This window comes from Papio anubis, chromosome 2, assembly GCF_008728515.1.
Source record: "Papio anubis isolate 15944 chromosome 2, Panubis1.0, whole genome shotgun sequence".
NCBI classification, from domain to species: Eukaryota; Metazoa; Chordata; class Mammalia; order Primates; family Cercopithecidae; genus Papio; species Papio anubis.
Genome location: NC_044977.1, coordinates 118,597,497 through 118,612,918, shown reverse-complemented (window position 1 = coordinate 118,612,918; position 15,422 = coordinate 118,597,497).

The window sequence follows — 15,422 nt, the reverse complement described above, 5'->3', positions numbered from 1 at the left end:
GTTCTGTTCCATTGGTCTATGTGTCTGTTTTTGTGCCAGTACCATGCTTTGGTTTTGGTCATTATAGCTCTGTCTGTAGTATAAAGTCAGGTAATATGAATTCTCCAGCTTATTCTTTTGCTCAGGATAGTTTGGCTATTCTGAGTCTTTTGTGATTCTATATAAATTTTAGGATTGTTTTATTTATGTCTATGTTGAATGTCATTGGTATTTTGATAGGGACTACATTGAATCTGTAGATTGCTTTGGGTAGTATGAACATTTTAATAATATTGATTCTTCCAATCCATGAACATGGAATAACTTTCCATTTTTTGGTGTCCCTTCAATTTCTTTCCTCAGTGTTTTATAATTTTCATTGTAGAGAACTTTTACTTCTTTGGTTAATTCCTAGGTGTTTTATTTTATTTTGTAACTATTGTAAATGGGATTACTTTATTGATTTGTTTTTCAGATTTTTTTGCTGTTCATTTATTATAAATGCTACTGATTTTTGTAAGTCAATCTTGTATCCTGCAACTTCACTGAATTTGTTTAATCAGATCTAATAGTTTTTTGGTGAAGTCTTTAGGTTTTTCCAAATATAAGATCATTTCACCTGCAAACACGGATAATTTGGCGTTTTCCTTTCCAATTTTGATACACTTTATATCTTTTTCTTGTCTGATTGCTCTACCGAGGACTTTCACTACTATGTTGAATAACAGTGGCGAAAGTGGGCATCCTTGTTGTGTTTCAGATATAAGAGGAAAGGCTTTCAGTCCTTCCCCATTCAGTATGATACTAGCTGTAGATCTGTCATATGTGCCTTTTATTATGTTAAGGTATATTCCTTCTATACCCAGTTTTTTTGAGGGTTTTTACCATGAAGGGATGTCAAATTTTATCAAATGCTTTTTCAGTATCAATTGAAATAATCATATGAGTTTTGTCCTTCATTCTTTTGATATAGTGTACCACATCTATTGATTTGCTTATGTCGAACCATCATTGCATCCCTGGAATAAATCCCTCTTGGTCATGATGAATGAACTTTTTAATATGTTGTTGAATTCAGTTTGCTAGTATTTTGTTGAGGGTTTTTGTATCAATAATTATCAGGGATATTGGCTTGTAGTTTTATTTTTATGATGTGGTTTGTGTGGCTTTTCTATCAGGGTATTATTGGCCTCATAGAATGCCAATAGGTAGTTTTTCAACACTTATCCCTCCCTCTCTCTCCCCCTCCTCTAGTAATCCTTAGTATCTGTTTTCTCATCTTTGTGTCCATCTGTACTTAAGGGGTTTAGCTCCCACTTATGAGTGAGAACATGCAGCACTTGGTTTTCTGTTCCTGCATTAATTCACTTAGGATAATGGCCTCCACCTACATCCATGTTGCTACTAAGGCCATAATTTCATTCCTTTTTATGGCTGCATAGAATTTCAGGGTGTATATGTACCAAATTTGCTTTGTCCAGTTCACCACTGATGGGTATCTAGGTTGATTTGATGTCTTTGCTATTGTGAATAGTGCTGTGAGGAACATATGCATGCATATGACTTTTTGCTAGAACAACTTATATTCCTTTGGGTATATACCCAGTAATGGGATCGCTTGGTTGAATGGTAGTTCTAAGTTCTTTGAAAAACACAAATTACTTTCCACAGAACATAGATCTTACACTTTTTCCTCCCAGTGCTTTCCTCTCAGTATTATCACCTCTTTTAACAACACAGCACCTTTTGGATGTTCTATCCATCTTGAAATCACCAGTATCAGCAGACAGCAGAACATGCTAGGAATCATGAAGCAAATTAAATGCTAAGCAGAAATGAGTCAATGTGCCCTGTGTTTCATTAACACCATCCAGTGAAGTTACAAATTCTGCCTGAATTGAAATCTAAGCCACATCAAGATCAGGGGGCTTGTGCTTGGATCTGTTTTCCTCCTGAGTTATGAAGGGCTGAGTTGTTGCTATTGAACTAAAAAAACAAGGCTATCCTTGAGCCACCAGTATCATTTTCAATCTTACCTGGCCAGTACCTTCTCTGTTTCTTCTGTTGCTCCCTTATCACTAGAGTCCAAAGTGGGTAGCCTGTTTTTGTATTGAAAGAGAGCAGGATCTTGCTGCTCAAACACTCTACCCACCTCATTACTATTTCATTGCTGCTTGTCTTTTCTAATATTCCTAAACTATACCCCTAATCTTGACATGAGCAATTAGTGCAATTTTTACAAACATCGTCTTCCACAACATCATCCAAGGGTGGGTGATGCCTAAAGATGATGATTCATTTTCTTTCATGCACTAATTACTGCAAAAAGAGCAGGAGCCCATGTGAGTCACCTAAGACCAAGGTGATGGTTTTACAGTCAGCAGCAGCATCCAGCTTCCCCTCACCTCATTTCCAAATCCTGCTACTTTTTTCCCTTCTTCTCCAGTTTGTTCTCTACTTTTCTGTGCCTGCAAGGTAACAGTAGATTTAAAAATGGGCTGTTATAGTAGTGAGATATTATTGTGAAATAGCAAGCATACATCATTTGATAATCATAAGCAGAAGAGGTCTTGGGGAACAGTCATATGATTACAAGCCTTATATTTCATAAGCTGAAGATTTGAGGACAGAATATCACAAACAGTGTGAATTCTGGAGGTTAGTTCTGATTTATCTATTTTGCTTATGACAAGGTTAGTCTGTATTTGCTTCCAGTTCTCCAAAGGTGTCCGTGGCTCCTGGATACCAGATTTCCTATTTTATTTCTCAAATTTTAGGTTTTAGGTGAATGGCATGATGGCTAACAGCAAGCACCTGGAATCCTACTGAGGATGTGTGCCCTGTCTTTTTATCCTAATCGGTATGACTAGAAACTTTTCAACTTTTTGGATTTCCTCAAGGAATTATAGTTTCCCTGAGTTTCTCTTTTTTTATTTTTAATTCCTGTTTTGATCTTTACTGTTTCATTTATTCCACTGACTTTAAGTTTAATTCGCCCTTTTCTCTAGTTTCATAGGTAGAAACTGAGATCATAATTTAGACCTTTCTTTGGTCAAGTATAGGGACTTTAGGCTATACATCTTCCTCTATATACTGCTTCAGTGGCATCCCACAAATTTTGAGATGTGCTTACCTTGTTATTTAGTTTAAAATGCTTTGTAATTTCTCTTTGAATTTCTTCTTTGATCTATGGGTTATTTGGATGTATGTTATCTAATTTCCAAGTATATTGGGATTTTCCACAGATTTTTCTGTTATTGATTTCTAATTCAATTCTGTTGTGTTTAGAGAACCCGCTCTGTGTAACTTGAATTCTTTCCTATGTTGAATTTTTATTTTTATTCATTTCAAAGTATTTTTAAATTTCCCTGTGATTTCTTTTTTGACCCATTGTTTTATTTAAGAATGTGTTTAATTTCTACATATTTGTGAATTTCTCAAATTTCCTTATGTTATTGATTTCTGATTTCTTATTAATTTCATCATGGTCAGAGAATATACTTTGTATTATTTTAATCCAGCCTTATCCCTTCTTCGTGAAATATCTGTTGAAATCTTTTGGATATTTGAAGAAAACTTTTGGTTGATTATTGAGCTGTAAATATTTCCATATTCTAGACATTATTTTATTTATAAATATCTATATTTTGTCTATAGTATTTAAATAATTCAATCACTTTATTTTTCTATGTGTTGTGAGACAAGTGTCAAGGTTTTTTGTTTTTCATATCGAAGTCCAATTATTTCAGCACCATTTGATGAAAAAATTATTATTATTACTTTTTTTTCTGCGATGTAGTCTCACTCTGTCACCCAGACTGAAGTCAGTGACAGTCTCTCAGTTCACTGCAGCCTCTGCCTCCTGAGTTCAAGCAATTCTCCTGCCTCAACCTCCCGAGTAGCTGTAGCTGGGATTACAGGCACCCACCACCACACTTGGCTAATGTTTGTATTTTCAGTAGAGACGGGGTTTTTCCATATTGGCCAGGGCAGGCTGGTCTCGAACTCCTGACCTCAAGTGATCCACCCGCCTCAGCCTCCCAAAGTGCTGGAATTACAGGAGTGAGCCACTGCGCCTGGCCGAAAAGATTATTCTTTATTCGTCAAAATTGCCTTGGCATCTTTGTTCAAAATCATTCATGTATGTGTGGATCTATTTTTGAATTCTGTATTCTGTACCATTGTTCTACATGTCCATTTTTATGCCGACAGGTCGTTATCTTGATTAATGTCAATTTACTATAAGTCATAAAATCAGTTAACGTGAGTTTTAAAATTCTATTTTTTCAATTTATTTTGGATATTCTAGAAAATTTACATCTCTATATAAATTGTACGACCTGCTTGTTAATTTCTACCAAAAAAAAAAAAAAAACTGCAGATATTTAGAGTGAGATTGCATTGAATCCATAGATCACTTAAGGGAGAATTTACATCTTAACAATATTAACTCTTCTGACCCGTGATCATGGTGTGTCCCTCCACTTCACTGGATTTTCTTTCATTTTTCTCAGTATTGTTTTATAGTTTTCTGGATACAAATCCTTCACACATTTTGTTAAATTTTTCCATAAGTATTTAATGTATTTTTATGCTAACTTATATTTTTGTTTTTTCATTATGTAATTGTTCATTGTCGGTATAGAGAAATACATTTGATTTTTGGATATTGGCCTTGTATCCTACTACCTTGATAACCTCACTTATTAATTTTCTTATCTTTTTGTCTGGTAAATTCTTTGAGATTTTCTGCATAGAAGATCATGCCATCTGGGAATAAACAGTTTTACTTCTTTTCTTCCAATCTACCTGCTGCATATATTTTTTCTTGCCTTAGTGCACAGGCTACATTGCCCAATAAAATACTGACTAAAAGTGGTGAGATAAGACATCCTTACCTCATTCCCAATCTTAGAGGGGAAAGTATTACTCTTTTACCATTAACTATGATATTATCTGTATGTTTACCATTAAGCATGACATAGATGTCCTTTACCGAGTTAAGGAATATCCCTTTTATTCCTAGAGTGCAGAGAATTTTGATCATGAATAGATATTAATTTCTGTCAAATGCTTTTACTATATGTATTAAAGTAATTTTTTTAGTGATTTTTTTGACATACATAGAAATCATGTTTTTATGGCAGGTACAGATACCTTAAATTGTTTTATATATTTAATTGCTGGTCTATCTTCTTCAATAAAAAGAAAACCACAAGAAAACAAACTTTGCCTTTTCACCAACATATCCCCAGTACCTAGAACATTCCTGGAACATTATGGGTTCTCAGTAAGTATTTATTGAATAAGTAAATTCATATCGGAATAATGCTTGCCATATGATATTCTTTTGTGCATCTAATCATCCACCATCTTCATTAAATATTGAGGCCCTAGATGACAAAGAATGCTCCACTCATCTTTTTGTTTCCCACAACACTTAACATAAGGTTTTAGATTGGGGTATCCACAAACATTTATGAATTTGAATACATTTGAATTGAAACTCATCATTGCATAATTGAAACATCTTTTCATTCCGTTCTGGTGGGTAGGAAAGGGGTAACAGAGAATCAGGAGAAAATGATGGCATGGCAGAGTTACATCAGCTCTCTCCACTTGCCCCTGGCTCTTTTCTCCTCAGATTCTGCCCTGTAAGGTGGAACTCAGGCATTTTTCTCCCTGAGTATCCAGCTTAGCATTTGAAGTCAATAAAACTGATCCTTAGATGATGAGCATCTTTTGTTACAACCAAGCTCTAACCTCAGATTCTTATCCTGACCTGTATAACCGCCAGCAAGTCACATCACCTTACAGAGCTGTGCTGGGTTTTACTTTCATTACAAGGAAGGATTCTACTTCTCAGGGTCATTATAGAATAGTTAAGAGAGAAAGTATCAAAGTGCTGTGAAAAGATGACATCAGTAGCGATCTCAATTTTTAATTAAGAGATGAAACTAGAGATTCTTTTCTCTATGAGATTTAGGGTATACTAGTCATGAAAATACATTACAAGTCAGTTCTATTTTTGTAAGATTGCACCATAGAGAGATTCTTCTAGTATTGTTACACAATTTAAATATCGTGATTACTTTGGCCTATGTTTCCTCAATCATTTCACAGATATATATGGAGCTCTGTGACAGGCACTGTTGTAACTACAAAGGAAAGTTAGGGAGGAAAACCCCTGATCGCTGGGTTTACATTCTAGTGGTGAAACCAGACATACTAAGCAGTTAAATACCTCTGCGTGATAAATGCAATGAGAATGATCTAGGTGTTTGTATCATTGTATCCTAGAGAAAGGGTCCCTCACTGGAGTTGGGGAAGTGATGTTGGTGATGAATTTTAGGAAGCAGTTCCTGAGATATGTCTTAAAGAAGAAGTAAACACTCAGCAAATATGGAATAAATGTTGCTTATCCCATTCTGCTTGGATTAAAGTTCCTGAAAGAGCCCAGCGAGGGAATGAAAAGGAAGGGAGATGTTCCACGGAGGAATTACCAGTATTCAATTTGGAGAATGACAAATAGGAGGCTGAGGAAGGAGGAAATGCAGTAGAAGAATTGATTCAGGGGACTTCAGGTCATGGGAGGCCACATGTACTTCACTGGGGAGTTCGGACATGATCCTGAAGGAGTCAGAAGAAAAGAACTGACCTGGGCATACCTTAGTTTAGATGGATCACTCTGAGTGAGACATTTTTCTTTGAAGTCTTTGAAATAACTGCAAACAATCTTAAGATGTCCATTCTTCACTCCCACTCTCCATGGCTCTCTGGGAATGATAATCCAAGATTAGTCCACAACACGGGAGATTTTGTTTGATCTTGGTGTGTTATCTGTATGAACCCAGGACTGGGCTTCTAGTTATGATCTGCCTTTCTCCCAGAGTTACTTTCATGCTAGTTAAGTAGACTTCTCTCTTGTTCTCTTGTTTTCTTTGCTTATTCATAACTTCTGGTCCCTTAAAACTTGGCTTGTACATAGCTTAAATTATTTAACTTCAGCCCTGACTCCACATGATTTCAAAAGTAGAATGCTCAATACCAGCACACCTTGGTTTCTGAGTTTATTAGTTCAAAATCTCAAGAGATAATTGGCCCAAGTCATTTGCCTGTCAGTGACCTATTTTTGGGTCATATGACTATCCCTGGTTCAACCACGTGCAGCTAGAAAGAACAGATTTTCATCATACAAAATGGCTGCTAGGGTCACTTGTTTTGACAATGGCCTTTGGTAGGAGCAGTCCTCCTCTGCTCATGGCACAGACAGATGCCCTAAGACACATCATCTACACAGACTTAATTCTTTTTTTTTTTTTAATCTTTTTTTTTTATTATTGTACTTTAAGTTCTAGGGTACATGTGCATAACGTGCACGTTTGTTACATATGTATACTTGTGCCATGTTGCTGTGCTGCACCCATCAACTTGTCATTTACATCAGGTATAAATCCTATGCAATCCCTCCCCCCTCCCTCCTCCCTATAATAGGCCCTGGTGTGTGATGTCCCCCTTCCCGAGTCCAAGTGATCTGATTGTTCAGTTCCCACCCATGGTGAGAACATCGCGGTGTTTGGTTTTCTGTTCTTGTGATAGTTTGCTAAGAATGATGGTTTCCAGCTACATCCATGTCTACAAAGGACACAAACTCATCCTTTTTATGGCTGCATAGTATTCCATGGTGTATATGTGCCACATTTTTTTTTTCTTAATCAGTCTGTCACTGATGGACATTTGGGTTGATTCCAAGTCTTTGCTATTGAATAGTGCATAATGAACATAGGTGTGCATGTGTCTTTATAGCAGCATGATTTATAATCCTTTGGGTATATCCCAGTAATGGGATGGCTGGGTCATATGGAGCAATAGTTCTAGATCCTTGAGGAATGCATGCATACTGTTTTCCATAATGGTTGAACTAGTTTACAATCCACCAACAGTGTAAAAGAAGTGTTCCTATTTCTCCACATCCTCTCCAGCACCTGTTGTTTCCTGACCTTTTAATGATCGCCATTCTAACTGGTGTGAGATGGTATCTCATTATTAGTTTTGATTTGCATTTCTCTGATGGCCAGTGATGCTGAACATTTTTCATGTGTCTGTTGGCTGTATGAATGTCTTCTTTTTGAAATGTCTGTTGTTCATATCCTTTGCCTACTTTTTGATGGGGGTTGTTTGTTTTCTTGTAAATTTGTTTGAGTTCTTTGTAGGTTCTGGATAGTAGCCCTTTGTCAGATGAGTAGATTGCAAACTTTTCTCTCCCATTCTGTAGGTTGCCTGTTCACTCTGATGGTAGTTTCTTTTACAGCATTGCAGAAGCTCTTTGGATTTAATTAGATACCATTTGTCAATTTTGGCTTTGCTGCTGTTATTTGCTTTTGGTGTTTTAGACATGAAGTCTTTGCCCTTACCGTCCTGAATGGTACTACCTAAGGTTTTCCTCTAGGGTTTTATGGTGTGGATCCTAACATTTAAGTCTCTAATCCATCTTGAATTAGACCCTTTCATATAAAAGAGTAGGAAAGGATCAGTTTCAGCTTTTCTACTTATGGCTAGCCAGTTTCCCAGCATCATTTATTAAATAGGGAATCTTTCCCATTTCTTGTTTTCTCTCAGGTTTGTCAAAGATCAGATGGCTGTAGATGTGTGGTATTATTTCTGAGGACTCTGTTCTGTTCCATTGGTCTATATCTCTGTTTGGTACCAGTACCATGCTGTTTTAGTTACTGTAGCCTTGTAGTATAGTTTGAAGTCAGGTAGTGTGATGCCTCCAGCTTTGTTCTTTTGACTTAGGATTGTCTTGGCAATGTGGGCTCTTTTTGGTTCCATATGAACTTTCAAGCAGTTTTCCAATTCTGTGAAGAAAGTCATTAGTATGATAGGGATGGCATTGAATCTATAAATAACCTTGGGCAGTATATGGCCATTTGCGATATATATGGACAGAAATTATAACAAACTGTCTCAGACCACAGTGCAATCAAACTAAGAACTCAGGACTAAGAAACTCAATCAAAACTTGGCTCAAATACATGGAAACTGAACAACCTGCTCCTGAAATTGTTACTGGGTACATACTTGAAATGAAGGCAGAAATAAAGTGTTCTTTGAAACCAATGAGGAACAAAAGATACAACATACAGAATCTGGGACATTTAAAGAAGCTGTGTGTAGAGAGTTATAGCACTAAATGCCCACAAGAGAAGCAGGAAAGATCTAGGTGGCTGGCTCTATTTATCTGAATTAAAGAACTAGAAGGCAAGAGCAAACACATTCAAAAAGCTAGCCAGAGGCAGAAATAACTAAGATGAGAGCAAGAACTGAAGGAGATAGAGACACAAAAAACCCTCAAAATCAATGAATCCGGGAGTTGGTTTTTTGAAAAGATCAATAAAATTGACAGACCGCTAAGACTAATAAGAAAAGAAGAATCAAATAGATGCAATAACAAATGATAAAGGGGATATCAATAGGCCCACAGAAATACAAACTACCATCAGAGAATACTATAAACACCTCTACATAGTAAGCTAGAAAATCCTAGAAGAAATGGATAATTTCCTGGACACTTATCTTCCAAGACTAAACCAGGAAGAAGTTGATTCCCTAGAATAGATAATAGCAGGCTCTGAAATTGGTAATAATTAATAGCCTACAACCAAAAAAGTCCAGGACCAGATGGATTCACAGCTGAATTCTACCAGAGGTACAAGGAGGAGCTGGTACCATTCCTTCTGAAACTATTCCAATCAATAGAAAAAGAATCCTCCTAACTCATTTTATGAGGCCAACATCATCCTGATACCAAAGCCTGGCAGAGACACAACAAAAAGGAATTTTTAGACCAATATCCTGATGAACATCGTGCAAAAATCCTCAAAAAATACTGGCAAACCGGATTCAGCACATCAAAAGCTTATCCACCATGATCAAGTGGGCTTCATCCCTGGGATGCAAGGCTGGTTCAACATTAAGCAAATCAATAAACATAATCAACGTAAACGAAACAAAGACAAGAACCACATGATTATCTCAATAGTGCAGAAAAGGCCTTTGACAAAATTCAACAGCCTTCATGCTAAAAGCTCTCAATAAATTCGGTATTGATGGAACGTACCTCAAAATAATAAGAGCTATTTATGACAGTACAGCCAATATCATACTGAATGGGCAAAAACTGGAAAAATTCCCTTTGAAACTGGCACAAGACAGGATGCCCTACTCTCACCACTCCTATTCAACATAGTGTTGGAAGTTCTGACTAGAGGCAATCAGGCGAAATCAAAAGAATTATTCAGTTAGGAAAGAAAGAAGTCAAATTGTCCCTGTTTGCAGATGACATGATTGTATATTTAGAAAACCCCATTGTCTCAGTCAAAATCTCCTTAAGCTGATAAAGCAACTAAGCAAAATCTCAGGATACAAAATTAATGTGCAAAAATCACAAACATTCTTATACACCAGTAACGAACAAACAGAGAGCCAAATCATGAATGAACTTCCATTCACAATTGCTTCAAAGAGAATCAAATACCTAGGAATCAACTTACAAAGGGATGTAAGGACCTCTTCAAAGGAGAACTACAAACCACTGCTCAGTGAAATCAAAGAGGACACAAACAAATGGAAGAACATACCATGCTCATGGATAGGAAGAATACACAGACTTAATTCTAATCATCATTTCATGCATTGAGAATTTTGAAATTGTTCCCAGGAAAAGTATGAAGTATTGGTCAGTTTGCTTGCTCTTTCCTTCCTTCCTTCCTTTTATTCTCCTTCCTTCCTTTTATTCTTTCTTTGTTTCTTTTTCTTTCTTTTGCCTTTTTTATTGATGTTAAATTCCTGTAATACAAAATTAAAGTGTATAATTCAATGCCATTTAGTACACTCACAGTGTTGTGGGGTAAGCCTTTTGTAACCATGTAGCACCCAGATTTTCCTATTCTTGAATTTTATTTCTTTCCCAAAATATTAGTAAATGACATTCTCAGAATATGAATCACAATCAAAACTGAGGAATCTTACTGTGTTACTGGCATGTAACTTGAAAGAAGTTCATGGAGGGAGCTCAGGTGAGAGACTTCAGCTACTGGCAATATTTGCAATTTATCTAGAGTTTAGAGGTTCTTAACCCTGACTGCATATGGGAACCACTCGGAATGTTCAAATTATTTATGCCTGGACTCTCTCTTTAGAAATTTTTATTTAATTGGTTTGGTGACCCTAGCATCAGTGTTTTTGTTTTTTTGTTTTTGTTTTTGTTTTTTAACAATCTCCCCAGGCAATTCTAATGTAAACTCAATGGCGGGTGATAAAGATATCATTGTAAATGAGCATATTTGTGGCAAGCACATGGGAGCAAAACCGTGATTCAGAGATAGAAGCCCAGAGAATCATTTAAATAGGAAGAGCAAACTTGAAAATGAGAGAGATGAAGCAATCCAGGCAACAATGTGGAAGGAAGAAAGAAAGTAGAGCCCAAGAGAGGCAAAGCAGCTGGAGTTGAGGAATCTTCCTAAAATTTTAGCCATGTAGGAACTTCTGGATTCTTGTGACTCCAAAAGTGATCCATACACTGGCAGCATTGCATAACACATGGGACCTTGTTAGAAATACAGCATCTCCCACCGACCCCAGACCCTCCAAATGAGACTCTGCATTTAACAAAATCCCCAGGTGACCCATATGCACATCAAAGATTGATGAGTACTATCTATATTCTAAGGGGAAGACAGCAAAGCATTAATTTAAAGAGATAAATTTCTTCCTTTTGAAAACAATGTGTTTAAGGCAGAAAAAAACCTTGACTAAGTCAGAAGCTTGGCTATCTAGTCTCAGCTCTTCCACAATCAGCTCAGTGACCTTTCATATTTTCCTTCAAAATTTTTCAGTCTGAAATGTCCTTTCATTTATCAGTAGACAGTCATAATGGCTTGAACCAGGTCTATATTTTGAAGGAAACTAAAACAAGACAACGGGACAAGGAAGGCACTATATTACACAGGCTGCTTACGGAAGGCTTCTCTCTTTTTGAAATTGGATAGTGACAAGTTATAATTGTATGTATTTATGGGGTACCAAATGATATATGTATACCAACTGGAATTACTGACTCAAACTCACTGAAATAACTATCAATTACCTCAAATACTTATCACTTACTCCTCGAGTCTAACTGAACATTGTGTTTTTTGACGAACATATCCCATTCCTCCCACTCCCCAGACTCAACTAAGCACCATTCTAAGAACCAACTCAAGTTCTACATATTCAATTTTTTAGCTTCCACATGTAAGTGAGATAATGCAGTATTTCCCTTTTTGTGCCTGGCTCATTTCATTTAGCACAATGTACTCCAGGTTCATCCATGTTATCACAAAGGACATAATTTCCCCTTTTCAAGGGTGAGTAATATTCCTTCCTGTGTTTATAACACATTTTTTAAATCCATTCATCTATTGATGGATACTTAATTTGATTCCATAACTGGGCTATTGTGAATAATGCTGCAATAAACATGGGAATGCAGATATTTCTTTAACATCTGATTTCAAATCCTTTGGCTATATACCCAGAAGTGGGATTGGTGGATCATATGATAATTCTATTTTCAGTTTTTGAGAAACTGCCATACTGTTTTGCATAGTAGCAGTGGTAATTTACATTTCCACCAACAGGGTTCAAGAGTTTCTTTTTCTGCACATTCTTGCCAACACTTGTTAAATTTCATCTTTTTGTTAATAGCCATTCTGACATGTATGAGATAGTATCTCATTGTGGTTTTAATTTGCGTTTCTTTAATGACTAAGGATGTTGAGCATTTTTAATGTATCTGTTGACCACTTGTATATCTTCTTTTGAGAAATATCCATTCAGGTCCTTTGACCATTTTTAAATTGGGTTGTTTTATTGCTATTGAGTTATTTGAGTTCCTTATATATTTGGGATATTAACCCTTTTCCAGATGTATGGTAATATGCTTTGACTGTGTCCCCACCCTAATCTCATCTTGAATTGTAGTTCCTATCATCCCCACATGTTGTGGGAGGGACTCGATGGGAGTTAATTAAATCACAGGGGCAGTTACTCCCATGCTGTTCTCATGATAGTGAGTTCTCACGAGATCTGATGGTTTTATAAAGAACTTTTCCCCTTTTGCTTGGCACTTCTCCTTCCTGCTACTATGTGAAGGACATGTTTGCTTCCCCTTCTGTTATGACCGTAAGTTTCCTGAGGCATCCCCAGCCCTGCAAACCTGTGAGTCAATTAAACCTCTTTCCTTTATAAATTACCCAGTCTTGAGTACTTCTTTATAGCAGTGTGAGAATGGACTAATACATATGGCTTGCAAATATTTTCTACCATTCCATAAGTTGTCTTTTCACTCTGATAATTGTTTCTTTGCTGTGCAGAAGACTTTTCATTTGATGTAATCATATTTATCTTTTGTTGTTGTTGTTGTCTGAGCATTTGGCATCAAATCTAAAAAATCATTGCCTAGAGCAATGTCATAGGGTTTTAGCAAGGGTTTTTCTTATATTTGAGCAAATAGCTGAAGCAAATGAGAGTTCAAGTTGTATGAATATCTGTTGATGAATGAAAGAGAATTTCAGGTTGAAAAATAGAGAAGGAAAGAAAATAACATGAAGGTTTATCAGAGACGGTTAAGTAAATTATAGCCTACACATTTAAGAGAAAACTATGCATACATTAGAAGGTTGATCTATATTAATACTTAGTAGCATGGAAAGATTTTTAAAATAATTTCTTGAGTTGAAAACAAGCAAGTGTACAATTTTATTCTATTTATATAAAAGTGTGTGTGTGTGCATGCATGCCTGCATGTTTGTGTGTGTGGAGGCAATGCATACATAGAGAAGTATTTAGAAAGATGGTTACAAAATGTTCACAAGGGTGATCTATTAGACATACACAAAAATAAAGATGATTGAATAATGTTTATTGTCTGTCTCTCTCACCAGAATGTAAACTCTATGAAAACAGGAACTTAGCTTTGTTCACTACTTCATTCCTAGTATCTAGATACATAGTGAATGAATCACAAAGGAAAGAAGAAAATACATTGCTTATACACAGACCAAATAATGGCTCAGATTACTGGAGTTCAAAGGCATGAAGGGGAACAAAGGAGATAACAGTGGATGTCTGAGCAGATTTGATTGGGCAGAGCTTTGAATCCCAGCATAAACCTGGACTTCAAGCTTCAGGAAATGGGTAGCCATTGCTCACTGAGAGGACGAGGTGGAGGATGGATTTTCTTTCTTTTTTTTTTAAGTGTAAGTATGGACTTTATTTTTTTAAAAGTCTTTTGAGAACTGCAAATTATGAAGTAAAAGTAGATCACTATGTAGAAATCTAGTGAATACATTTTGCCAGTGCGTGAAAACTTTATCAAAGTTATTCATTTAACAAATTCACCCCATTCACAATACTCAGTTATAATGTTCTTTTTAAGGCTACTATACCTTTCTTTCAAATTTCAAACAATATTACATGTTATTCCCTCAAAACGAACTTTTAAACAACAAACTTTTGGCTCATAAGAATGGCACCTTCAAAAGGGGCGATTTCCACTCAGTCTCTGGCGGCATTATTCCAGGCTAGTTTCTTTCACCAGTTAAAAACTTTCAAAATGTTCACTTTTAACACAAAGTCTTTCCATAAAATATGTGGCTACATTTTCCCCCTTGATGACTACATACATAGATGGGTAGCAGCAAGAAAAGATGAAAATGAACAGGCAGTCATTAAAATGAATGCATCAATTGTATACAAGAAATATTTGGCTCATGGCAATTAAAAATGGCAACTAGGGTATGTTAATTGCCAGAGGCTTGAGTCATTACTGAATATGTTAAGAGAATGAAGCCAGTCCAGTATGACCAAGTAGGAATATATAATTGTCATTGCACTTCATTTGTCATAGCAAATGCTCTAAGCCAATAGGAAATCTAAGCTATATCTAGATTCCGAATTAGAACATGCTGACCTTTACATTTTCAACGGTTTTTACTGGGTTTAGTATATCAGTCATTTTCTTTACTCAAACTCCTTTACGAATTCTTTCCTATCAATCTAAGTGTATTCTGTGCATAAAATACCTTAAACGAAAAGACTTTTCTAAGGTTCATTTGAAAATGGTTGTATAAAAAAATAGCCATTTGTTTTGCCTGGAAAGATACAAACTAAATGCAGAAGTTTCTCAAGGAGAAAAAGCTCATCTTTCCTCTTCCCACTACCTCTGCCACATTTTGATTTCCGAAACATTTCAAGTCTGTTCTCCATGGCTTCTCTAAGGATAAAACCCAGAGAGCAAACAATTGAGCTTTAGGACATCTGGAGTTAAAAATGCAAAAAGAAAAAAGTTAACTGCAAGCAATGGTCCACATACTCAAGATTCATGTTAAATAAGTTCA